Source organism: Manis javanica, chromosome 10 (genome assembly GCF_040802235.1).
Source record: "Manis javanica isolate MJ-LG chromosome 10, MJ_LKY, whole genome shotgun sequence".
NCBI classification, from domain to species: domain Eukaryota; kingdom Metazoa; phylum Chordata; class Mammalia; order Pholidota; family Manidae; genus Manis; species Manis javanica.
In genome coordinates this window covers 20,883,016-20,910,914 of record NC_133165.1, presented here as the reverse complement: position 1 = coordinate 20,910,914, position 27,899 = coordinate 20,883,016, and the positions used below count along the sequence as shown (strand labels likewise).

At 39.2% G+C, this 27,899-nt stretch overlaps 1 long non-coding RNA gene across 1 annotated transcript in view; it reads right to left on the bottom strand.

The window, feature by feature from the left end:
- The window catches only part of LOC118969389 (uncharacterized), a 58,064-nt gene that overhangs the window by 13,219 nt on the left and 16,946 nt on the right, over positions 1 to 27,899 (bottom strand). The window contains exon 2 of the long non-coding RNA XR_012122001.1: positions 3,755 to 3,950. This is a non-coding gene — a long non-coding RNA (uncharacterized lncRNA). The remainder of the gene's footprint in view (positions 1 to 3,754; positions 3,951 to 27,899) is intronic.

Below are 27,899 nucleotides of genomic sequence, written 5' to 3'. Positions count from 1 at the left end.
TCCCCGCGGAAAGAAGCCTGCCTCTGTCTCCAACTGCTGCACAGCTACAGCTGGAGCCAGAAGGAGAAGGACGGCCATACCGTTGCTCATACCACTCGCCAAAGGGGTAATCCTATCAGGGCCAGGGCTCCAGCTTGCTCTGTGTCGGTACCAGGAATCATTATTCTGATGAGCCATACCCAAACCCGCAAAACCATGCTGCTGCATCATTAGATGGGGGCTACCCCTAAGGTGGGTTAACTGCTAGGCTCTGCGGCCCCTGGTCCCTGCTCCCCTTGTCACATGAGGGGCACCAAGTGACATACGAAGGATGGCACAGCTGTTAGCTGCCTTGAGCTTGGGGCTTTAACAGTGTTTCCAAAGCCTTTCAATGTTTTCCTACTACTGTCCTCCAAGTAGTTTCCAAGAAGAAAATGTAAATTTCTCCTATATTCAGGACTTTCTCATCCTGTTCCATAGCTGAGGGTACCTAGGAATTTCTGGACCCATGATTTCAACAGTGACCCCTCCTCAATCCTTTAATATAGACCTTTGGCATTCCTTCAGTCTGATGTAAAGCGCTTTGTAAAATCAGCTTTAAGGCTTCTCCTTTAACCAGTCTGCTGTGTCTAATCAATCCTAAATAGAACCTCTGGACATGCCATTGCCTCCTGGAGACCCTTAGCAGGAGAATAACTCAAAGCAGGGGGTTTACTGTCTTTCCTGGAGCCCACCCACCCTTTGAAGCCCTTGTTTCTCTACACTGAATAGAATTAGAGGTACCCCAATCTCATCTCTGCAGGGCGCATGTGAACCCTACACCAGAACCTGGCTTTTATGCTAGCTCGCTTCAGGGGGTAGTGTTTGTGGTTAATATATCTTCAGGTTTTGTAGTATGAGGTTAGGGCCACTCAATGTCAGTGTAGATAATTTCCTTCTCTAGCTTCTTTCAGTTCTTGATAGTGGGTATAGGAATGGGAAGGAATTTTTTTTTTATGTACTTTCCCAGAACCTTTCCTGCCCTTTCATTTTACAAATGAGGAAATTGAGGGCCAGAGAGGTAAAAATGATCTGGTCAGTTTCACACAGCCAAGGAGTAGAAGAGCAGAGGTCTGAACTGAGAGCTCCTGCTTCATAGACTGATAATGCCTTACTTAACTGTTTTGTTTAAAAAACAATATTGTAACAAGTTTTTTTTGCTTTTTATTTTAAAATATTTGATACCTCAACTATATTATGGAATCACTTAGTGGCCTCATCTCAGAAGTTAAGTATTATTTAAATCAGGTTTTCTATGCAAAAATGTATTTCTAAATCCAGATATTCAGTTTCCTTAGTGTCTTTGTCAATTCAGGCCACTAAAATACTGTGAGTGGCTTGAATGACAGACACTAATTTCTCACAGTTCTTGAGCTGGGAGTCCAGGGCCCAGGTGCTGGAGTGTGGTGCGCCAGGTGTGTGGGAGGCGGCTCTGTAGAGGTTGAGGACGAGAGAGAGGGGGAGACAGAAGGAGCACACGCTCTCTGGTCTTTCTTGTAAGGGAATTAATCCTGTGGGGGGAACCCCACTCTCATGACCTCATCTAAAGTCACATCTCCAAATACCATCACATTGGACATTAGGACTACAACATACAAATGTTGGAGAGGACACAAATCTATAGCATTTACAAATCTTTGGAATAGCATGAAACACCTTGAAAAGATTTCAGGACACTAGTTGAACATTGTGAAATTCTTCCATGGAAACAAAGCAATTCAGGCCTTTCTACTGAAGGGACAGTCCCTGCATAGCGGGTAAGGGAATCTGGTGGCACCCAGTCAGGCTGGAAGGAGAAGAGCCCACTCCATCATCAACCCACAGTTTTAGTGGAGTGTTCAGATCCATACTTTGAGTGATTTGCATTATTTATCACATGAAAATGCTCTTGAGTCATGCTGTCCTTATTTCTGTTTTGCTGTAGCACCTACCTTTCCATGAGGGGTGGTATCAATATCACAAATGAATCAATGTCAGGCTGTTTCAGGACATTTAGTTGCATAAAGGCTAATTAATAACAGAAAAATTCACAAGTTGGGAAATGTTTCCCTAGGGAATTGCTGTGGAGCTAGGAAAAAAAGCCTACGTTCAAGCACTTCAAGGTTTCCATGGAGATAAAAAGAGCTACCATTTACCAAGTGCTTACTTTGTGCCAGCCACCGTCCTGAATACTTCACAAATAGGCTATTTGATCTTCACAAAGAGCCTATGAGGTAGGCATAATTTTTCAGTTGAGAAACGGAATCTGAAAGAGATTAGTATATTCCTAGGGGGTGGACCTGGGTCTTTAGTGGGAAGAAGACCTGGTATTTAAATTCAGTTTGATCCAGTGGCAAAGCTGGAAGATTCAACCATCGCCCATCCTACAGTCTGGTGCTCTCTAATTCCTAAGCCTCACACCTCTGTGCTGTTATTGCTTACAAGTCTGTTTCTTAGTCTTCTAGATAATTAGAAATTGGCTATTAGATCTCTACATCTTCTCCCCTCTCAGAGTAATACAGGCAATCCATTTTTTTCACTCTCTGCTTTTCTTGCTTTTCCTATTTCCATTCTGAGTCTAGATCCCCTTGTTCCATCTCTGCATGAAACACCCTCTCCATTTCATTTCTCCAACTGAGCCACTTTCTTTAAGGCAAACTTAAAGCCCCGCTGCCCAGCACAGGTTCCAGACTAGCCATTCCCTAAGCTGCCCTTCCTTCTGCACTTAGAGTAAGGGCCTCTGCTTGTCCTTTAGCTTGTGTGTATAAGGCTATCCTGTTTCACTAAATCTGTGTCAACTCCTTGAAAATACATTTCTCACTCATTATCAGTGTTATTTGCGATGGTTAGTGTTTTCAGGACAGCATTGATAGCCCCAGTCAAATAGTGTTCCCAGTTCAACTGGTTTACTTGGAAGAAACAAGTTCATATGCTAAAGCACTCTCCAGCAAAAAATTAAGTGTATTTTGAAGCTAATAAGCACTGAGAAGTAATGGCCTTACCTTGTTTTATAGGGGAGGACAACCAAGGGAGGGATGTGGGGGAGAAAAAGGCTTTTTTTGATTAACCAAAGCTTGAATACAGATGTTTGATTTTTTTTTTTGAGAGGACTCTATCTTTTTTAACCTATTTTGTCACAATAATCTGTTGTCTTAATTTCACAAATATGAAATAAAAGCCATTTAGGAAACATTCAGTAGGAAGTTGCTGTTTGTTATGCTTTCCGTCTCTGGGAGAGTTTGGAATTTCTACTAGAATTTCTACCAGAATAGAGATTTGAAGAAATATTGGTTATTCAAGAAAATGCCCATTCACTCATTCAATCAGTTTGCTATTGTCTGGTGCTTAGCAATAGTGATCAAACAAAATAGATTATTTCCCTTCCCAAGGATTACATTCTAGTGGCAGAGACTATCAATAAACAAGTAAACACATATGTCAGTCAGTGAGAAGCAATATAAAGGAAAATACACGCAGTGTAAAGACAGTGAAAGAGGTGCTAGTTTAAGTAGAGTGAATGGTCAAGGAAGCCTCTCTGAGAAGGTGATACTTAACAAAAATGTAGAGGAAATGAAGGGAGTAAGTCATGCTCAATAGTTGGGAAATAATAGGTTTTGAAGCTCTGAGTTTTGGTTGATTTCCAAACAGTCTCCATCAAGATTCTTAAAGTCATCAAGTCTACAGGACAATCCTCGTCAAGGTGGCGAGGGCATTTTGCTGTGGCCTCCGTCAGCCTGGCCACTGCTCAGTTCCTTACCAGACTCCCTGGAGAACGTCCACCACCTTAGCGACCATCCTGAGAGTGGCGAGGCTGGGTGCAGGTGTGTTTGCGCACGCAGGAGCTTTGACTCTCATCGCCGTATTTCCATCAGCTGCCCAGACAAGCCTCACAGGTAAGAATGCGATCTAAGTCATCGTGTGAAGAGGGCGTTTGGTTCCGTGTGGCAGGGACCCTGAACAGAGCGAAACCGGATTCAAGGACGTTAAGAAAGCAAGCAAGTTTATTACACTCTGTAAGAGAGCAGGCCCCAACCTAATGTCAGACAGGTCCTGAATATTCAGGGGGGTTCCTTTTTATGCAGTGTGCAAGGGTTTTTAAGAGGGGTAGAGTTATAGGAACAAGTGTTGATTGACAGGCTGGCAACAACGCAACCCAATCACTACTGCGCATGCTCTTTCCCAGAATTCTTTCTGCCCACCAAGGGGAGCTAAACTGCGATGCAGATTTATTTTAATGACTTTGTAATGGAGAAAGGTCACTCAGGATGCCCAGTTGGACCCAAGCTTGTGGAATGTCTCAGTGGCCTTACTCCTCCTGCTAAGGATTTTCTCATTGGTGCGCACTCTCTGTGGTCTCCACCTCTCTGCAATCACCCTGACCTCTCCTGCTAATGTCTGGATTCCTGCCTAACAGTAGTGTGCCTGTATACAAGCAACTTCAAAAAGTCCCCAAAGTGAATTCCCCTCCGGCACCCCAATATCCTCAAAACAGAATGCTGCTCCCAATGCACCCAAATGGAAATTCTGGCACCAACACCGATAGCCTCATATGGTTACAGCCCATTTAGCTCTCACTAGCTGGCCTTCCCTACTGAATTTACAGATCACCTGTTGCTGCAAGCTGGGCTTCCTCGGGAGTCAGCATCACTATATTCACTAAGGAGTGCCTTGGAGTTAGCACCTGCAGAAGGGAAAGAGAGAGAAAGGAAGGAGGGAGGGGAGGGGGAGAGGAGAGGGTGTGGGGAGGGGAGGGAGGGGGAGGGGAGAGTAGAGGGGAGGGGAGGGAAGGGAAGGAGAGAGAAAGGAAGGGGGGAGGGGAGGAGGAGGGGAAGGGAGGGGAGAGAGCAGTCCCCTGGGAGGATTATTGAGGCCCCAGTTTTCTACAGCAGTGCCACAAACCAACTCAATGCAGCAGCATGGAACAGCAGTCTATCTTGTCACTTCATGGTTCTGGGCACAGCTAAGCTGTCTCTCTGGTTGCAGTCACACTGTGGCTGGGGCTGGAGTCATTTTGAAGCTTCCTCATCCACGTGTGTGAGAGGATATCTGTGGCTGTTGGGTGGGACCTCAGTGGAAGCTTTGGATTGGAACATGTATATATGACCTTTCTGTGGGGCCTGGACTTCCCCAAAATAAGTAGTCAGCGTGGTCGTATGATGGTCTAGCCATCTTTGCCCAACTGGCCTCCAACTGGGACGGGTCTGCAGGGTCATTCTGGCTGCCACTGGCCTGCATCAGAGCTCTCCTTCTCCCTCTGCCCAGTCCTGCATCCTAAGGTTCCCTTCACAATCTCTCTCAAGAGACTTTTGTATCCTCTAAAGAGCGTAAGATCTGCCTTTAGCCTCTCTGAGGCAGACAAGCCAATAATTTGTCTGTGGTAGGCGGTATGTGGATTATGATCCTGAGTATACCTGTAACTCTGAGGGAAAAATATTTTCCCAGCCTGGGGCAAAATACCTTTGAAACCTAAATTAGTCAAAGGGAAAAATAAAGTGGAAGAAACCCATTGATTGCTTACAAGCAATCATCCAATTCTGCTTGCCAGTGTCTCTCTTGACCTGACTGCAAAAAAAAAAGGGGCCCCACCCAACCTCTCTGGTTCAGACATGCCCTCACATGCCCTGTAATTACCTACTGATATGGAGATGTACTACTTCTCGCCACCCCTTGGAAACATCTATTGATATGGACATGACTAAGGCCAGGCAAGAGATTCTAGAAATGCTGCAGATTTACAGAATACTGAAGTCTCACCTCACAATCTACTCGCTCCCCATCTTCCACAATGGCCCCTGTGTGAAAAAACTGGAGCACTGTAACCAGACTAATAACATACAATACAAACAGCAATAAAATCATGATAATCCTCAAGTCAGAGAATTCAGATAATTTCAAAGTCCCAGGCAAATTTAGTCCATAGCTTGCCAATTCCATAGGTGGTCAGTAGCAGAAAAGGTAGGGAATTCAGAGCAATCATCACATGGCAGGTGCAGCCAGGGGGCAGGTCCAGGCCACAGGGACTATAGAAGAAGGGTGATAAGAGACATGTTTTAATGACACCAGCACAGGCAAATCTTGTTCATCAGGTAGGATGCATGCAAGAGAGTGGTCCTGTGATAGAACAGTAGTAGGAATGGTATCTCATCCTTGTCTACTATACCAGACTTTCACCCCCGTCCCTGCGGGAGTTACAGGTGGGCCAATACATAGGGCTACAGGAGGTACATGAAGTGGCCATAAAGATAAAACAAAACTTTCCCATAAGATGCTCTTACCTCCCAGATATTTTGGGTACACTACCATGATCTTTGGGGGCCACTCTGCTGTTACTCCAGGGACACACAGGAGGCCAGCTTCCAGGCCTTTTCCCCAAGGTGCCAGAAGGGCCAGCCACCACTGGTCCAGTGTCAAAATGTCCAGGCCCAGGTCCATTCAACAGTGTCTCCAGGGCTTAATGCAGTAGGGGCTGGCAGCAGGATGTGGCTCTGCTGGCCATATCCTGGCTTCAGTAACTCTTCTTTGGTTTGGATGTACAATTGTATAGGAGAGGCAGCAAGGTGAGTAAACATATTCACAGGACTCAAAGCTCCTTTACGTGGCTTCTCATTCAAATGCCACAGCACTGTCTATAGGTGAACTGACCAGCCCTATAGACTACTGGTGTCTGACTTCAGGCCAGATTTCAACAAACCATTGTACCTCTGTATCATGCCTGCCACAATAGGGTTATATGGTACATGAAATTTCTACTTTATTCCTAATTGCTGCACCCATCCTTGTAACGCATGTCCAGTAAAGTGGGTGCCTTGATTGCTCTGTCACCTGCAGCTGGCCATAGGCTGCAAAGAGATACTCTAGGCCCCTCTTGCTGGTGTGCTGAACCAATAGTCCAGTAGCTATGTCCACACAAGTAATGGCATAACGATATCCTTCTGATATGGGCAGAGGCCCAATATATTCTATCTGCCACCTGACAAGGGGTATTGGCCGCCTTACTATTGTCCCATGGTGCTATGGGACTTGGTGTAAGTCCCTCTTATAGCACACAAGCCATTCCCTCTAGGCTCTGCTGACTGCTTCAAAGGTCACCGACGGGCTACAGCCCAAATGTCTTTTGACCCATGTGCAACAAATGCTGATATAGCCACTAGGCGGTGGTCTTGGCAACAGTTCGGCCCTTGGCCCCATCCTCTCATTCTCCCCTGACATCTTCTCTACTGTCTCCAGGGCTGAAGGCACTGCTCTTTCCTTCCCTTCTCCAATGGCCTCCTGGCAAGTGGATTCTCCTGATATCTCCTCCCTCGCTGCTAACGTGTCTTGCAGGATCTCAACCTGTCTTCTCAATAATAGTCCCTCTTCCTTAAGGACATCCCATAGGTCATCGCCCAGCTCCTCCAAGCAATGATGAAGTGTGTGTCTTTCTCTCCTGCCAATGTCTCTCTCTCTCCTCAATAACCCTTTCTACTACCTCAAGAAACAAACATCCCACAATCCTGGCTATGCATGGACACTCAGGGCCTCTAAGCAGTGTTCCATCTCACAGAGGGCTAATTCCACAGTTTCCAGTGTCTCTAAGGCCTAACCCCTCTAGGAGTGCTTTACCTCGACTAATTCCCCATTAGGGACTCCCCAATAGGAAACTCCATAGGTAGGGGGTTCCTGGGTGAAGCTGCACCCTCTACTGCTGCAGCAACTGGGGCCTCCCCACCATTCACAGGGTGGGTTCTGAGTCTCCCCACCATCTCTAGGGGGAGCCCCCCCCCCACCAAGGGTCTCACCCATGAAGACAGATTTCAGGTTCAGAGTTCCTGCAGGCTACTGCCAGATGTAACTCCGGGGGAGGAGGGGGAAGGAATTTTTTCCCAGCACAGGGCAAAATACCTTTGAAACTGAAATCAGTCAAAGTGAGAAAGTGGGAGAAACCTGTTTATTGCCTACAAGCAATCATCCACTTCTGCTCTCCTGTGTCTCTCGTGACACAGTTGCAAAAAGAGGGCCCCACCCAACCTCTCAGGTCCAGATATGCCCTTGCTCCCCCTTGTAATTACCTATTAATATGGAGATGGACTACTTCTCTACATCCCTTGGAAACACCTATTGATATGGAGATACACTAAGGCCAGGCAAGAGATCTGGAAATACTGCAATTTTACCCATTAACACTGAAGTAAATTATTTTCTCTTGAGAACATGTGCACTTTGCTACAGAATCAAGAAGCTGTATCTAATAGGATATTGTAATTTGTGCTTTGCCTTTTACTTCCTCACATTTACTAATTTATTCTGATATTTTGCTGCAATAAGCAAAATGTTAACTAAAGGAAAAAAAGTCAGTAATGGAAGAAAAAGTATTTTTCTCTAAGTTGATGGAAGGATTCAAACAGGAGAATAACATCTTCTTGTTTACATTTGAAAGCTATAGTGGTTCTGTTGTGTGGAGCCTAGAACAGGCAGATGAGTTACAAGGCTTTGGCAGGCATCCCAGGGAAAGATGATAGACAAGAATCAGTGGGATGAGAAAGGTGAAATTATCAAGGATGATTTCCAGGTTTCTGGGATGATCAGGTGGAAGGAAAGGCTAAAATAGTAGTAGAATTAGAGGAGAAAATTTAGGTTTAGCCCTGTTCAAACTGAGATCTGATTCCATTAATAAAAATACCAGGAAAGAGCTGTTGGGTAATGAATGCCCTCTGGAACCCCAAAAAGAGGTGCGTGCTGGAAGCGGGGGGAAGGTAAGAGTACCATTCTAGTTGCAGATGTGCTCCTGTGTTTGTTGTTTAATCAAAATACTTTTTATTTCCTTTAGCATCTTCAAAAATTTTTGCACAGCCTTGCAGAAATTATGGGCCTTATTTGTGGAGTTGCTGTGGAGTGTCTGCCATCTGGTGGACAGTCACGGAAAGTACAACAAATTTGCCTCCAAGGCAAGAGAAACATTACCACCAAGTTGAGCAACACAAATCTTTTTAATATCTTTGCCTTACTAACAAACATTTACATCTTTATATTTTTCATTAGGGAAAACTGATTGCTATGGAACCAAAATCACATTAAAGTGTGCAGCAGTGAAAAGGTTTATAAAAATAATCTGATTTTTAAAAAGTATTAAAAGCAAACATAACTGTAAATCCCAAAACTGGATTTTCTAGGAACTATATCAGAGATGTGGTCTTTGGGGTCTTTAGCAGAAAATAAATTTTTATTTAGTTTTATTATTTTATTTGTGCTTTACTTATATTATTATTTATTTTCCCCCAAGGTAACAGCCAGTATGTATGGAGCTGACTTAACACAGGCTCATGAGAGCTGATTATGAGCATCAGTTCCCAACTCTTTGTCCAGTAATTTCAGGCTGGTGACTTGAAATTGGTCATGGTGGAAGTATTTTCACTAAAGAAATCAACAAAGGCTTCAACATACAGTTGTTTTTCAGAAAGCCAGTTTATCAGTACACCATGCATATATTTCTTTTCTCTCTTGACTCTACCAATTAAAAAATAAAAGCATCCATGGAATGCTTATTTAAAAAAATTTATTTTATTTAAACACACAGTTCCAAATTTGGAAAACCATGAATACTTTAGAAAGTGGTATTTGAATTTTATATTTTTCTCTTCTTTTAGCTGTTCCCAGAGTGGAATTTTAGGTTATTCATTATTAAATTGGTATATAAAGTAAAAACTTGCAATTTTAGTAGAACCATTACCAATATTGGCATTTGGATTTCTTGTAATAATGATTGTCAACTAATAGGTGTGATGAATAACTATATAACTTCAAAATTGGGACCAAAAACCTAAAAGCTTCATATACAGATCAATGGTGGATATGTGCTCTGAGATCTTCCTGGTCTGGTTCTAGAGGGGTGGACTTGAGAGGTATTTGTTCTTACTTTATTTGTCTTATGACTCAGAAATAGTTCCTCTGATGTTTTTTTAAGGGTAGTATGACTAACTTACCTTTGTCTCTAGTTACATTGCCTTGAGGAGGCCTAAGCCATAAATGTAAGGGAATTCATTTTTTAAAATCCAAATTTCTTGTTAACATATAAGGACAAGTCCTAGATATAAAGCTATTGGATCACGGTCTTTATATTCAGTTCTTCATTGTGCCATATTCTAAAACAGGATTTTCAGATCTTATGGGTTCCATAAAATCTCAAATCAAAGACAATGCAGCTCTCTTCTATCTAAAAGAGGAATAAACAGGCCTGTTTCATGTCAGCTCAATATTGCAGAGAAATTCTGTTCAGTGGAAGTCACAGGATCCTTCAGTGAACCTCTAGTGGCAGTATTCTGTTATTGGTACAAGTGGACTGAGGTAGGGAATTGACCTGAGTTGAGTTAGGAAGCGAAGGAAACACACCCTTATTGGATATTAAGGGTGACGACTGGAAATGTTTACTAATGTAATACGCTCATACCTGGTAGAACCAACTTTCACTTCCTTATGGATGGCTATTTTTGTATCTCCTATACCTAGCATAAAACCTCAGAAGATATGTGTTCATTTTCTACAAAGTTATACAAGTAAAAATGAATGCAATTATTTTAATGCTTGTTTTCCCCTGGAGACTGCAAGTTCCATGAGGTCAGGGGTAATACATGTCTTGTAAATACTATATCCTCAATGCCTGGCATGTAATAGGGGATTCACATATTGAATAAAGCAAATAGAATATAGATGTTAGATATGATATATATGGATACTGGATCCAATACAGATCCATTTAAATTTGTTTTGTAGAGATTCTAGCTAACCCAGAGTATCATTCTGTTTTTTATAGGTAATTATATAAAGATTAGGAGGCCTTATTTGACCATCTCATGATGGACAGGCTTCTGATTTATAAGGGTCTGAATCAATAGTAAGGAAATTCTCCTAGTTTCTAGGATCGTTGGCAGATGCTGGTTGTGGGAAGGAAAATTCCTCCGTTGTTCTGGGGTTAGTCTCCCACTGTGCTTTAGTGCATATGAAGTCTGAGGTACTCGAGTTACTCGGTCATTATCACTTTCCTCACCTTTCCTTCTCATAGAATGAAGGGGCTTGGAATAAAGGCACAAAAACATATCTCAGCTAAGGTTGTGTGGTTTTACTTGTTAAGTAATTTCTTGCCTTCTTAATAACCAAAAGTTTCTTAAACAGGTTGTGGTCAAATCTGTAATCTTCCTGGTCACCATCCCCTGTCTTCTGAACTTTGAATATCTATTTAAACTCATCTCCCTCCAGTTTCCCTTCATGCTGTTGGTAGGCAGGTCTCTTTTGTATGACATGATTGCACCATATTTTTGCTTTTCTTCATGTCTGATAAAACTTTAAGGCTCTTTTTTCACCTACACAAATGCTGTCAAGGTCTAGCAATTTCACCCCATGTCTGAATCTTTACATGAGACTTTCTTTGAAAATTCTATCAAATTAAACCACTGATATATCTTTGAAATACAAAATGTCATCCCTTCAACCCTGGGGATAAAGAGATTATTAGTGTCCTCAGCTATTGCATAAGGGAAATTCAGTGGTGCTACACAAAAATGTCACGGGTCTTTACTAATGTGGATCCATGCTCAGTTTGGACTCCAAGCAAAAAGACCTTTCCTACCTCTCATCATCACAGCTCAGTGGCCAGAGGAACAAGTGATTACAAATTCCTACAGGGACAGTGCAAACCCAGAACATTCAGGTTAGAGGGAGCCAGCTGCAGATTTATCCAGACAGTCTCAGCTTCAACAAGCAGATTTGGATGTACCAGTACAAAGAGAAAGATAACAGTTTATTCCTTGGGATTTTCTTTTTAGTCTATAAACAAAGTGAGACATGTGGAAATAGTCTGCAAAATGGGAAAGGGCAAGGGACTTACCTTCACTGAGCACCCACCAAGTGTCAGATGGGGCATGTAAAGGACACAGCACAGGCATTCTTGGGTCTCTGCTCACTGCACTGTGTGGGGACATCGAACTGTAATGTTAATTTCCAATACTTGTCATCCTCTGTCTTTCCTTATGTAGAGGAAGACCTCTACTCTTGGATGGTCAGACTTGCTATTAAGAGCATTCTCTGCTTTTTATCTAAATTTGCAGTGCTTTCAGAGGAACTTTTTAAATGACTTATACTACAGCTACATTTTAAAACTGTTATATCTTCTCTTCTTAAATTGTAGTATTTCTATTAAATTAATTTTATTACTTAACATCTCTCTCAGTCTTAAATAAGGGATATGAGTTGCCATACCAATGGGGAAAGTAGTTGCCCCAAGGAGGAGAGCCTCTTAATGGAAAAAGACAGTCTCTTCAATAAATGGTGCTGGCAAAACTGGATATTCACATGTAAAAATCAAAGTAGGCAACTATCTTATACCACTCACAAAAATTAATTCAAGTGAATTAAAGACTTAAATATAAGACCTTCAGTTATGGAACTACTGGAAGAAAATGTAAAGAAAAACCTCCTTGACATTGGTCTTAGCTATGATTTTTTTGGATATTGAAGTAAGGCAGGGACGTGGGACAAACATTGTGATTAATTTTCAAAAAAAGCCAACATATAAGTAGCATAGTAAGAACAGGAGGGACTCCATCTTAAGGATAAAGATTCCATTTTCAAAAGCAGAGTTGAAAAGATTCCTAACATATTCCTTGGCAATCAGCCAACAACCTACCTTAAAGCAAGGCAAGCAGTCTTAACTGATAGGTTCCCAGTGTTTGAGGGAAGCCACTATCTTGGAGAGGAACCAGATCAGTAAAATCCTTGCATTAAATTTATTTTACAGAATTATCTGGAGGACTGGTTATGGAGGACATAATGTCTCTCGCCAGAAATAGACATCCTGAGATCGCATGACAAGCCTATGCCCCCCTGGCCCTTTATCCTGAAAATCCTTAAAAGACAGAATCCCAAGCCTTTTAAGTGCTCTCCTCTCTGAGGCTACCCACATTCCCCTTTCTTTGAGTGTGTACTTTTTAAATAAAGCCTTCTCACTGCTCTACTTATGGCATTTTTTTCTTGCACTTCATTCTGCTTTCCAGACTTAACCACAAGTCTTCACTCTGTCTCTGATCCCCTCCAGATAAGTTGGGAGAGGTTACTGAGAGCTCTGATTTGGGCTTGCGAGTTCCCGTCGCCTGGGTGACCTGGACAGGACTGTGACTGTACAATCATGCTCTTTAGTAGCTTGCCCACAAATCTCCTTTCTTTGCCTTTGGGAAGTTCTCAGCACATAATGTCACTCCATCCAGTGCTCTGCAGCTCCCCCAAAGCCTGGGCTGTACAAGCTTAGTCCCCACACAGTGCAGATCCAAGCAGACACTGGACTAGGTGACTCTGGCTTTAGGAGTTGGCAAGGGATCTGTTCTATGCTGAATAGGAGTTCAGTGAGCTTCCCTCCCCTTCCTCTGTTCTTTCTTGCTCTCTTATGCCTGCAAGGCAGCTGCCATTCCCTGCTACTCTTGCTTTAATGAATTCCTTCCTTACCTACACTTATCCAATCTTCTTGAGAATTCTTTCTCATTCAGAGTCAAGAACCCTCCCCTGTCCAGGTGGAGGTTTCACTTAGTGTGCAGAAAGAGGCACAGCTGCCTGACAATATGACTTCTAAAGCATTAGCAACAAAATAAAAATAACCAATTAGGACAACATCAAACTAATAACCTTCCGCACAGCAAAATATACAATCCACAAAGTGAAAAGACAACCTATGGAATGGGAAAATATATTTGTAAACTATATATCTGATAAGGGGCTAATATCCAAAATATATAAAGAACTCATACAACTTAATAGTCAAAAAACAAACAAACAAAAACAAATAATCCAATTAAAAAATGAACAGAAGAAAGACCTGAACAGACATTTTTCCAAAGAAGATACACAAAAGGCCAACAGGTATATGAAAAGATGCTCAGCATCATTAGTTATTGGAGAAATGAAAATTAAAGCCACAATAAGATACCACCTCACACCTGTTAGAATAGCTATCATTAAAACACAAAAAATAAAAAATGCTGGGAAAGATATGGACAAAAGGGACTTGTGCACTGCTGGTGAGATTGTCAATTGGCACTGCCATTGTGGAAAACAACATTGGTGGATCCTCAAAAAATTAAAAATAGACCTACTATATGATCCAGTTGTTCCAATTCTGGGAGAACATCTAAAGGAAAGAAAAACTTAACTTAAAAAGATGTTTGCACCCCCATGTTCATAGCAGCATGAGCCACAATAGCCAAGACATGGAAACAAGCTAAATGTCCATTGATGGAATGATTGGATAATTAAGCTGTGGTGTGTGTGTATATATATTTATATATGAATACTATTTGACCATAAAAATAAGGTAATCATGCTTGATATATGGATACATTTTAAGGGCATTATGCTAAGTTGAAATAAGTTAAGACAGAGAAAGACGAACACTGTATGAGATCACCTATATGCAGAATCTTTAAAAAAAACTCATGAAAAAAGAGATCAGATTTGTGGATATCAGAGGTGGAGGCTGGGGAGAGTGGGGATTGGAGGAAAGTGGTCAAAAAGTACAAACTTCCAGTTTCAAGATATATAAGAACTAGAGATGTAATATACATCATGATGAGTATAGTTAACAGTGTTGTATGATATATATGGAAGTTGTTAGAGAGTAAATCCTAAGAATTCTCATCACAAGGAAAAACATTTTTTACTTTTTTTGTTTTCTCTTTTTACGTATATGAAATGTTGAATGCTAACTAAACTTACTGCAATGATCATTTCACACACTTATACATTGATGTTTGCAATTATATCTCAATAAAACTAGAAGAAAAACAAAAGAAGAGCCCTGAGCACAAGCCTTTCCTGAGATAACTCTCCTAAGCAGGTATGACATTAATCTCAGGACACAATCATACGGTAAAGACAAATAGGTGATGCTAAAATGCACTATTTCCTTCTCATTTTTTAAAAAGGAACGGAGGGGAAGGCATGTAAATGCTTTGGACACTAAAGTAGAAGAAAAAAGGACTTTGAAATCACACAGGACTTGGTTTCAAAATTACAATTATCTTTACTATAGTTAGATGATCAGGTTGTCTAAACTCACAATCTATAGCATTCACTAAAATGGGAGTGGAGAGTGTGGGCTGCAAGGAACTGGGGTGCTTATTTTGATTTAGGAGGGGAAAGATTGATGAAATATGGGATAGATATAGAAAATAGAGAGGAGCTGCAGTTTTATGATCTTGGTGGTAGGAAGGTGGTTCAAGTAATGTTTAGAGAGTTTTAGGAATGAGATCTCTTAAACAGCCAAATTTAGTCTCCTGTCTATATGAGTTTCTCTGCCATAAGCCAGATTAGACCTTGAGGATTGTTTCATTGATGAATGAGCATCTGTACATGAGTCCAAATGATTTGTAGTTCCCAGATTAGTTGTGCTTGACTAAAGCATAGTGACAGAGATGAGTAAACAAAATGGAAAACATAGTTTAGTGGAAGGGAGACTTTGACATTAAAGAGTGGAGGGTTATAGTATTGTTTTGGGGGTAATTCAGTAATGAAAAAGAAAATGATCTAGTTATCTTGATGATAATAGCTCTCTCAATCAGACAAAGTTAATAAGGAAAAGCAAATATTCACCTAAAAGGTAAAAAAAAGCACTGACAAAAACCAGAGTAGAAATGGAAAGGAGGGACTTTTTCATCAGAGAAACAGACTAAATTAGGGCTAAGTTGTAGCATATTTCTAGGTGTAAAAAGCACTCTAAGTTCAGACGTTGTGATGGTCATTAGGCTATTTGCTCTCAGATCCGTCATTCTCAGCCCTTCCCTTGCTCTACCCTGAACTGCAGGACATGACAAGTTAAGCTATGTTCCCCAGTATCCCTTTGCCAACTGGCTTCTGATTAGGCTCATCCAATAGATGTTACTGGGAGACTGAAGGGGAGAAGAGGGGAGAAGCATCCTACCAGCAAGAAAGAGGCACAGTGAACCATCATATACAATACTTGGGGTGACATGGAAAGCTGCTGGTTTTACATGGACTAAGAAAGAGATATTGTTCTTGGGTATAGCAACTCTTCATCTATGAAAAAGTGAAATTAAAGAAAAAAGTTACCCAATATTCAGTGGTGAGACAACTATAGTACAACAGCTATAGACATTCCAGTTCAAATATGGGATTATTTTGAAACCATTTCTTGGTTCTGCCTTCTGGTTTTTGGTTCTGCCTTCTGAATCATCCTTCCTATTTCATGGAAGGCAGCATGTGTTTACAGATGGTAGGTTTATTAGCCTACTTCCTACTATTAAAATTTCAGAGGGGAAGTGTTTGACAACCTCCCTTTGTTTTATACTCTCTTTGTCATTCTCATTCCAAGCTGGCATTGTTTCTGCTGAAGTAAATTCTCAAGAACTTGCGGGTCTTCATGTATTTCAATGAGTTCTTGCCATTAGACAAAACCCATACATTCCACAAATGGTTTCAAAATAATCCCAAATCTATCTTACAGGCCAAAAGATAGTGGCATGATATATTTAATGCAATGAAACAGAAGGGCCTTGAACCAAGAATAATCTACCCTGCAAGATTATTATTTAAATTTGAAATAGTGATTAAACAATTTCCTGATAAGCAAAAGTTGAGGGAATTCACCTCCAAAAAACCATCTCTACAGTGTGTTTTAAAGGGACTGCTCTAGATGGAAGTGCTCCTAAGGATAAATAGCTGTCACCAGAGAAAATAAAACCACAGTAAAGGAAGTAAGCCAATTAATTACAAACTAAATGCAAAATTAAATCAGCTACCCATAAAGTCAGTCAAAGGATACACAAAGAGTACAGAATATGACACCTAACATATAAAGAGTAGAGGAGGAAGAAAAGGGAGGGAGAAAAAAAAGAATCTTAGATAGTGTTTATAATAGCATAATAAACAAGTTAAGTTAAACTGTTAGATGGTAAAGAAGCTTCCCTTGAACCTTTGGTAACCACAAATCCAAAGCCTGCAATGACAATATGTACATTTCTATTGATAAGCACCCTAAATGTAAATGGACTGAATGTACAAAACAAAAGACATAGAGTTACAGAATGGATATAAAGGCAAGACCCATCTATATGCTGCCTACAGGAGACTGACTTCAAACCAAAAGACACAGACAGACTAAAAATCAAGTGATGGAAAAAGATATTTCATGCAAATAATAGGGAGAAAAAAGCAGTAGTTGCAGTACTTCTATCGGATAAAAGACTTCAAAACAAAGAAACTAACAAGAGACAAAGATGGATATTATATAATGATAAAGGGGTCAGTCCAACAAGAGGATATAACCATTATAAATATCTATGCACCCAACATAGGAGCACCCAAATATGTGCAACAAATACTAACAGAATTAAAGGCAGGAAATAGAATGCAATGCATTCATTTTAGGAGACTTCAACATACCAATCACTTCAAAGGACAGATCAACCAGACAGAAAATAAGTAAGGAGACAGAGGAAATGAACAACACCTTAGAACAGACAGACCTAACAAACATCCACAGAACACTCTACACAAAAGCAACAGGATACACTTTCTTCCCAAGTGTACATGGAATATTTTCCAGAATAGATCACAAACTAGGCCACAAAAAGAGCCTCAGTATATTAAAAAAGATTGAAATTGTACCAATCAACTTCTCAGATCCAAAGGTATAAAACTAGAAATAAATTGCAAAGAAAACAAAAAGGCCCACAAAAGCATGGAGGCCTAACAACATGCTCATAAATAAACAATGGAAAATGACTAAATAAAAATATGGAGAGAAATGAAAACAACAATTCAATGCTCCAACTTCTGTGGGATGCAGCAAAGGCAGTTCTAAGAGGAAGTATATAGGAATACAGGCCTAATTCAAGAAAGAACAACAATCTCAAATGAACAATCTAAACTCACAATTAATGAAACTGGAAAAGAACAAATGAGGCCTAAAGTCAGTAGAAGGAGAAATATAATAAAGATCAGAAAAGAAATAAGTAAAAATGAGAAGAATAAAACAATAGAAGGAATAAATGAAACCAAGAACTGGTTCTTTGAGAAAATAAACAAAATAGATGAACCTCTAGCCAGACTTATCAAGAAAAAAGGAGTCTATACACATAAACAAAATCAGAAAAGAAGAAGGAAAAATCACTATAGACATCACAGAAATACAAGGAATTATTAGATAATACTATGAAAAATTATATGCTAACAAACTGGGTAATCTATAAGAAATGGACAATTTTCTAGAAAAATACAATCTTTCAAGACTGACTCAGGAAGAAACAGCAAATCTGAACAGATCAATTACCAGCAATGAAATTGAACTGATAATAAAAAACCTACCTAAGAAACAAAACTCCTGGACCAGATGGCCTCACTGCTGAATTTTATGAGACACTTAGAGAAGACCTAATCTCCATACTCCTTAAAGTTTTCCAAATAGTAGAAGAGGAGGGAATATTTCCAAACTCATTCTATGAAGCTAGCATCACTCTAATACCAAAACCAGGCAAAGACCCCACCAAAAAAGAAAATTACAGACCAATATCCCTGATGAACATAGATGCAAAAATACTCCACAAAATATTAGCAAACTGAATTCAAAAATACATCAAAAAGTTCATCCATGATGATCAAGCGGGATGTATCCCAGGGATACAATGATGGTACAATATTCAAAAAACCATCAACATCATCTACCACATCAAAAAAGGAAGGACAAAATTCGTATGATCACCTGTATAGATGCTGAAAAGCATTTGACAAAATTCAATATCCATTCATGATAAAAATTCTCAACAAACTGGATATAGAGGGCAGGTACCTTAACATAATACAGGACATATATGACAAACCCACAGCCAACATCATACTTAACAGTGAGAAGCTAAAAGCTTTTCCTCTAAGATCAGGAACAAGACAAGGATGCCCACTCTCCCCATTTTTATTCAACATAGTTCTGGAGTTCCTAGCCATGGCAATAAGACAACACAAAGAAATAAAAAGTATCCAGATTGGTAAGGAAGAAGTTAAACTGTCACCGATTGCAGATGACATGTTGTTGTACATAAAAAACCATATAGAATCCACTCCAAAAGTATTAAAAGTAATAACTGAATTCAGCAAAGTTTCAGGACACAAAAATATTACACAGAAATCTGTTGCATTCATATATATTAATGATGAACTAGCTGAAAGAGAAATCAGGAAAAAAAAAACTCCATTCACAATTGTATAAAAAAGATTAAAGTATCTAGAAAAAAAACCTAACCAAGGAGGTGATAGACCTGTATGCTGAAAACTATAAGACACTATTGAGAGAAATTAAAGAAGACACTAATAAATGGAAATACATCCTATGCTCATAGGTAGGAAGAATTAACATTGTCAAAATGGCCATCCTGCCTAAAGCAATCTACAGATTCAATGCAATCCCCATCAAAATACGAACAGCATTCTTCAATGAACTAGAACAAGTCATTCTAAATTTCATATGGAATCACAAAAGACCCTGAATAGCCAAAGCAATCCTGAGAAGGAAAAATAAAGTGGGGGAGATTATGCTCCCTGACTTCAAGCTCTACTACAAAGCCACAGTAATCAAGACAATTTGGTACTAACACAAGAACAAACCAATACACCAATGTAACAGACTAGAGAGCCCAGATATAAACCCAAGCATATATGGTCAATTAATATATGATACAGGAGCCATGGACATACAATGGAGAAATGACAGTCTCTTCAACAACTGGTGTTGGCAACACTGAATAGCCACATCTAAGAGAATGAAACTGGATTATTGTCTAACTCCATACACAAAAGTAAACTCAAAATGGATCAAAGACCTAAATGTAAGTCATGAAACCATAAAACTCTTAGAAGACAACACAAACAAAAATCTCTTGAATATAAACATGAGCAACTTTTTCCTGAACACATCTCCTTGGGCAAGGGAAACAAAATAAAAAATGAACAAATGGGACTAAATCAAACTAAAAAGCTTCAGTACAGCAAAGGACACCATCAACAGAACAAAAAGGCATCTGAAAGTATGGGAGAATATATTCATAAACAATGCATCCAATAAGGGATTAACATCCAAAATATATAAAAAGCTCACATGCCTCAACACCCAAAAAGTAAATAACCCAATTAAAAAATGGGCAGAGGAAACCATAAAACTCTTAGAAAAAAACATAGGCAAAAATCTCATGGACATAAACATGAGTGACTTCTTCATGAACATATCTCCCCGGGCAAGGGAAACAAAAGCAAAAGTGAACAAGTGGGACGATATCAAGCTGAAAAGCTTCTGTATAGCAAAGAACACCATCAATAGAACAAAAAGGCATCCTACAGTATAGGAGAATATATTCATAAGTGACAAATACGATAAAGGGTTGACATCCAAAATATATAAAGAGCTCACACACCTCAACAAACAAAAAGCAAATAATCCAATTAAAAAATGGGCAGAGGAGCTGAACAGACACTTCTCCAAAGAAGAAATTCAGATGGCCAACAGACACATGAAAAGATGCTCCACATTGCTAGTCATCAGAGAAATGCAAATTAGAACCACAATGAGATATCACCTCACACCAGTAAGGATGGCCAGCATCAAAAAGACAAAGAACAACAAATGTTGGTGAGGTTGTGGAGAAAGGGGAATGCCCTCCTACACTGCTGGTGGGAATGTAAATTAGTTCAACTATTGTGGAAAGCAATATGGAGGTTCCTCAAAAAGTCCAAAATAGAAATACCATTTGACCCAGGAATTCCACTTCTAGGAATTTACCCTAAGAATACAGCAGCCCAGTCTGTAAAAGACAGATGCATCCCTATGTTTATTGCAGCACTATTTGCAATAGCAAAGAAATGGAAGCAAACTAAGGGTCCATCAGTAGATGAATGGATAAAGAAGAAGTGGTACATATACACAATGGAATATTATTCAGCCATTAGAAGAAAGCAAATCCTACCATTTGCAACAACATGGATGGAGCTAGAGGGTATTATGCTCAGTGAAATAAGCCAGGTGAAGAAAGGCAAGTAACAAATGATTTCACTCATATGTGGAGTATAAGAACAAAAGAAAAACTGAAGGAACAAAACAGCAGCAGAATTACAGAACCCAAGAATGGACTAACAGTTACCAAAGGGAAAGGGACTGGGGAGGATGGGTGGGAAGGGAGGGATAAGGGTGGGGAAAAAGAAAGGGGGCATTATGATTAGTATGTATAATGTGGGGGGGGGCACAGGGAGGGCTGTGCAACACAGAGAAGATAAGTAGTGATTCTACAGCATGTTACTATGTGGATGGACAGTGACTGTAATGGGGTTTGTGGGGGGGACTTGGTGAAGGGGGGAGCCCAGTAAACATAATGTTCTTCATGTAACTGTAGATTAATGGTACCAAAATAATAAAAAAAGAAACCCTAGAGTGGCTATAGTAATATTGGAAAAAGTAGCTTTCAGGACAAGGATGATAACCAAGGATAAAGACAGACATTTCATAATTACAAAAAGGTCGATTAATCAAAAAGAAGTTATAATTCTAAATGTATGTGCATCTAACAACTAAGCTCCAAATATATGAATCAAAAACTGAAAACAACAGACAAATCCACAGTCGCACTTTAAATGTCAACACCCCTTTTGTGGTGACTGACCGATCAGTCACTGGAAATCAGCAAGGAAATCAAAGGCCTAAGCAGCCTCATCTCACTGGCATCCATTCAGCAAGCAAAATGCATATGCTTTCCAAGTACACATAGAACATTCATCAAAAGAGACCATATTCTGAGCCATAAAACAAACCTTAATAAAGTAAACAAATTTAATTCATTCACAGTAACTTGTTTGACCATACATAACTATAAATCAATAACAGAAAGATATTTGAAAATGTTCAGATATTAGAAAATTTAACACCACAACCCATGGCTAAAAAACTGTACTACATGCAGATAATGGAATGCTACTCAGCATAAAACAGGATGAACTTCCAATGCATGTAACAATATGGACAGTTCTTAAATTCATTTTGTGAAGTGAAAGAAGCCAGACTCAAGAGGCTACTTATTGTAACTTCTATTTACATGACCTTCTAGAAAAGACGAAGTACAGGGAATTTGGGCGATGGAGCAGGTGGGTCAGTGTGGCACTGCCGGAGTGGGTACATGACTCCATGAACTCCTGTAACTGTATGTGAGACAAATCTTACCCCATGTAAATAAAAATTAAATAAAAATCTATTTAGAGTTTTAAAAAAAATGGGCAGAGGGTATGAACAGACAATTCTCCGAAGAAGAAATTCAGATGGCCAACAGGCACATGAAAAGATGCTCTACATTGCTAATCATCAGGGAAATGCAAATTAAAACCACACTGAGATATTGCCTCACACCAGTTATGATGGCCAGCATCCAAAAGACAAGGAACAACAAATGCTGGCAAGGATGCAAGAGAGGGGAACCCTCCTACACTGTTGGTGGGAATATTAATTCAGCCATTATGGAAAGCAATATGCAAGGTCCTCAAAAAGCTCAAAATAGAAATACCATTTTACCCAGGAATTCCACTCCTAGGAATTTACCCAAAGAAAACAAGATCCCAGATTGAAAAAGACATATGCACCCCTATTTTTTATCACAGCACTATTTACATAGCCAAGACATGGAAGTAACCTAAGTTTCCATCAGTAAATGAATGGATAAAGAAGATGTGGTATATATACATAATGGAATATTATTCATCATTAAGAAGAAAACAAATCCTACCATTTACAACAACATGGATGGAGCTAGAGGCTATTATGCTCAGTGAAATACGCAGGGTGGAGAAAGACAAGTACCAAACGATTTACCTCATTTGTGGAGTATAACAACAAAGCAAAAACTGAAGGAACAAAACAGCAGCAGACTCACAGATCCCAAGAAGGGACTAACAGTAACTAAAGGAAGTGGGTGGGGAGGACAGGTGGGAAGGGAAGGGAGAAGGGGATTGAGGAGCATTACAATTAGCACACATAATATAGGGGTTCACAAGGAAGGCAGTGTAGCACAGAGAAGACAAGTAGTGACTCTATAGCATCTTACTACGCTGATGGACAGTGACTGTAATGGGGTACGTGGGGGGGACTTGAAAATAGGAGTGAATGTAGTAATCACCATGTTGCTTATGTGAAACCTTCATAACATTGTATATCAATGATACTTTAATAATAATAATAAAAGATTATACTGGCTGCATCATCAGAGTTCTCATTTCCTTTCCTAAAAATTAGGTTGGAGTTCTTTGAAATGTTTAAAGACAGGTGACTAACATTGGTTGAGTGTAATTTATTTACAGGCCCAACACTGAGTCTTGCTAAGCACTTTACAAGCAATTTCATAGTATCTTCATAAGGATAGATGCCAGTATTACAGTTTCCTATAAGAATGGAGAAAACTGTTAACTTTAGGTTAGGATGTTCAGTAACTTGCCGTAGGTCACACAGCTTGTGAATGGCAGAGCCAAGACCAAAACTTACATCTGTTGATTCTAAAGTTAAAGACTTTAACCACTGGATCACACTACTATTTTGACTATAGTGATAGTTCATGGTTATGCACTTACATTAAAACTCATCAAATTATACTTGATGTATGTACAGTTTATTGCATATCAATTGTACTTCATATCACAGATGAGGAAGTAGGTATCAAGAAGTTAAAGAGTCTTGACTAAGATTAGCCAGAGAGATGGTAGCAGAGACAGGATAAAAATAATTTTAAAGGTTTTGAACAAGTGCTCATTTCCCTCCCTTTTCATGTGAAAAGTTATTCCCACATGGTTTCAAAAAAGATTTGAAGAGACATAAAATATGATGTGTATTGTAGAAAGAAGAGGATTATGTTTAAGAACTCTGAGTTAACATACATATCTCAATTGAGCAATGGAAATCCAGTGTCATTTAATTTGATGAAAAAGTTCAATACATCTAAATTTGTCATACCCAATCTACAGAGAAATATATGTATTTTAGGGATTCTATAATTGTGCAACCAGCAGGGGGCAACTCAACACTTCAGAAACTGCATCTTGTTCAAGAGAAGAAATTAAAATTGCAGACAGCATTTTCAGTTGAGTAGGAGAACCAAATGCCTTCTAAAAATAATTAACACCCAGCCACACGTTTTCACAACATTGAATTTGCGAAGATAATTAGAACACTCCCCTAAGTGTAAAGCCACATTCTAAGACCTGTATGTGGCAGGTTGTTTTGCTTGTTTTTTCAGTTCCACAAGTTCTTTGCAAAAGTCTATATATTTTATAATTAATGAGTTTTTAAATTTTTCTTGTACTAGAGAAAATAAACATTGACTTATTTCTGTAGGCTTTTTTAAGACTGCTATTTCATGCAACATTCTAAGATCAGAGTAAATAGGGTCTGTATAGGCTCTCTTAACCTCAAATATTTATTACAGTATAAATTACTAACCTTTAAAAATATTTTTTATTAAGGTATTATTGATATACACTCTTATGAAGGTTTCACATGAAAAAACAATTTGGTTACTACATTTACCCATATTATCAAGTCCCCACTCATACCCCAATGCAGTCACTGTACATCAGTACAGTAAGATGCCACAGATTCACTATTTGCCTTCTCTGTGCTACACTCTTTTCCCTGTAACCCCTCACACCATGTGTACTAAACATAATACTCCTCAATCCCCTTCTCTCTCCCTCCCCACCTGCCCTCCCACCTCTCCCCTTTGATAACCGCTAGTCCCTTCTTGAAGTCTCTGAGTCTGCTGCTATTTTGTCCCTTCAGTTTTGCTGTGTTGTTATACTCCACAAATGAGGGAAATCATTTGGCACTTGCTTTCTCCACCCGGCTTATTTCACTGAGCATAATATCATCCAGCTCCATTCATGTCATTGCAAATGGTAGGATTTGTTTCTTTCTTATGGCTGAATAGTATTACATTGTGTATATGTACCACATCTTCTTTTTATCCATTCATCTACTGATGGACACTTAGGTTGCTACTATATCTTGGGTATTGTAAATAGTGCTGCGATAAACATAGGGGTGCATACATCCTTTTGAATCTGGGAAGGTGTATTCTTTTGGTAAATTCCTAGGAGTGGAATTCCTGGGTCAAATGGTATTTCTATTTTTAGTTTTTGAGGAACCTCCATATTGCTTTCCACAATGGTTGAACTAGCTTACATTCCCACCAGTAGTGTAGGAGGGTTCCCCTTTCTCCACATCCTCACCAGCATTTGTTGTTCATAGTCTTTTTGATGCTGGCCATCCTTACTGGTGTGAGGTAATATCTGACTGTGGTTTTAATTTGAATTTCCCTGGTGATTAGTGATGTGGAGCATCTTTTCATGTGTCTGTTGGCCATCTGAATTTCTTCTTTGGAGAACTGTCTGTTCATATCTTCCGCCCATTTTTTAATTGGGTTATTTGCTTTCTGGGTGTTGAGGCATATGAGTACTTTATATATTTTGGATGTTAACTCCTTGTTGGATATGTCATTAGCAAATATATTCTCCCATACTGTAGAAGGCCTTTTTGTTCTGTTAATGGTGTCCTTTGCCATAGAGAAGCTTTTTAGTTTGATGTAGTCCCATGTGTTCATTTTTGCTTTTGTTTCCCTTGCTTGAGGAGATGTGTTCAGGAGGACATTGCTTATGTTCATATTCAGGAGATTTTTGCCTATGTTGTCTTCTAAGAGTTTTATGGTTTCATGACTTCAGGTCTTTGATCTATTTTGAATTTACTTTTGTGCCCGGGTTAAACAATAATCCAGTTTTACTCTCTTGCATGTAGCTGTCCAGTTATGCCAACACCAGTTGTTGAAGAGACTGTCATTTCCCCATTGTACGTCCATGGCTCCTGTATCATATATTAATTGATGATATATGCTTGGGTTTATATGTAGGCTCTCATCTGTTCATGGATCTGTTCTTGAGCCAGTATCAAACTGTCTTGATTGCTGAGGGCTTGTAGTAGAGCTTGAAGTCGGGGAGTGTAACCACCACCACTCCGGTTTATTCTTCCTTTTCAGGATTGCTTTGGCTATTTGGGGTATTTTGTGGTTTCATATGAATTTTAGAATGATTAGTTCTAGTTCATTGAAGAATGCTGTTGGTATTTTGATAGGAATTGCATTGAATCTATAGATTGTTTTAGGCAGGATGGCCATTTTGACTATTTTAATTCTTCCTAGCCATGAGAACAGGATGTGTTTCCATTTATTGGTATCTTCTTTAATTTCTCACATGAGTATCTTGTAGTTTTCAGAGTATAGGTCTTTCACTTCCTTAGGTTTATTCCTAGGTGTTTTATTAGTTTTGATGCATATGGGAATAGATTTTTTTTCCTGATTTCTCTTTTTGCTAGTTCATTGTTAGTATATAGGAATGAAACAGATTTCTGTGTATTAATTTTGTATCCTGCAACTTTGCTCAATTCAGATATTAGATAAAGTAGTTTTGGTGTGGATTCTGTAGGGTTTGACAGGGACAGTTTAACTTCTTTCTTGCCAATCTGAATGCCTTTTATTTCTTTGTGTTATCTGATTGCCTTGGCTAGGACCTCCAGGACTATGTTGAATAACAGTGGGGAGAGTGGGCATCCCTGTCTTGTTCCTGATCTTAGAGGAACAGCTTTCAGCTTCTTCCTGTTAAGTATAATGTTGGCTGTGGGTTTGTAGAGGTACTTGCTCTCTATACCCTTTTTGTTAAAGGTTTTTATCATGAATGGATGTTGAATTTTGTCAAACACTTTTTCAGCATCAATGGAGATGAACAAATGGTTTTTGTCCTTCTTTTTGCTGATGTGGTGGATGATGTTGATGGATTTTCAAATGTTGTACCATCCTTGCATCCCTGGAATACATCTTACTTGATCATTATGGATGATCGTTTTGATGTATTTCTTAGTTCAGTTTGATAATATTTTGTTGAGTATTTTTGCATCTATGTTCATCAGGGATATTGGTTTGTAATTTTCTTTTTTTGTGGTATCTTTGTGTGGTTTTGGTATTATGGTGATGTTGGCCTCATAGAATGAGTTTGGAAGTATTCCCTCCCTTTCTACGTTTTGGAAAACTTTAAGGAGTATGGGTAGTTGGTCTTCACTAAATGTTTGATAAAATTCAGCGGTGAAGCCATCTGGTACAGGCGTTTTGCTCTTAGGTAGTTTTTTGATTACCAATTCAATTTCATTGCTGGTAATTGGTCTGTTCAGATTTTCTGTTTCTTTCTGGGCCAGCCTTGGAAGGTTGTATTTTTCTAGAAGAGTTGTCCATTAACTCCAGGTTATCCAGTTTGTTAATATATAATTTTTCATACTATTGTCAATAACTCTTTGTATTTCTGTGGTGTCCATAGTGATTTTTCCTTTCTCATTTCTGATTATGTTTATGTGTGTAGACTCTTATTTTTTCTTGATGACTCTGGCTAGGGGTTTATCTATTTTGTGTTCTTTCTCGGAGAACTAGCTCTTGCTTTCATTGATTCTTTCTATTGTTTTAGTCTTCTTGATTATTATATTTCTGCTCTAATCTTTATTATGTCCCTCCTTCTACTGATTTTGGGCCTCATTTTTTCTTCTTTTTCTAGTTTTGTTAATTATGAGTTTAGACTATTCATATGGGATTACTCTTCTTTCCTGAGGTACGCCTGTATTGCAATATACTTTCCTCTTAGCACAGCCTTTGCTGTGTCCCACAGATTTTGTGGTGTTGAATTATTGTTATCATTTGTCTCCATAAATTGTTTGACCTCTGTTTTTATTTGGTTATTGATCCATTCGTTATTTAGGAGCATGTTGTGAAGCCTCCATGTGTTTGTGTGATCTTTCATTTGCTTTGCATAAATTTCTAGTTTCATAC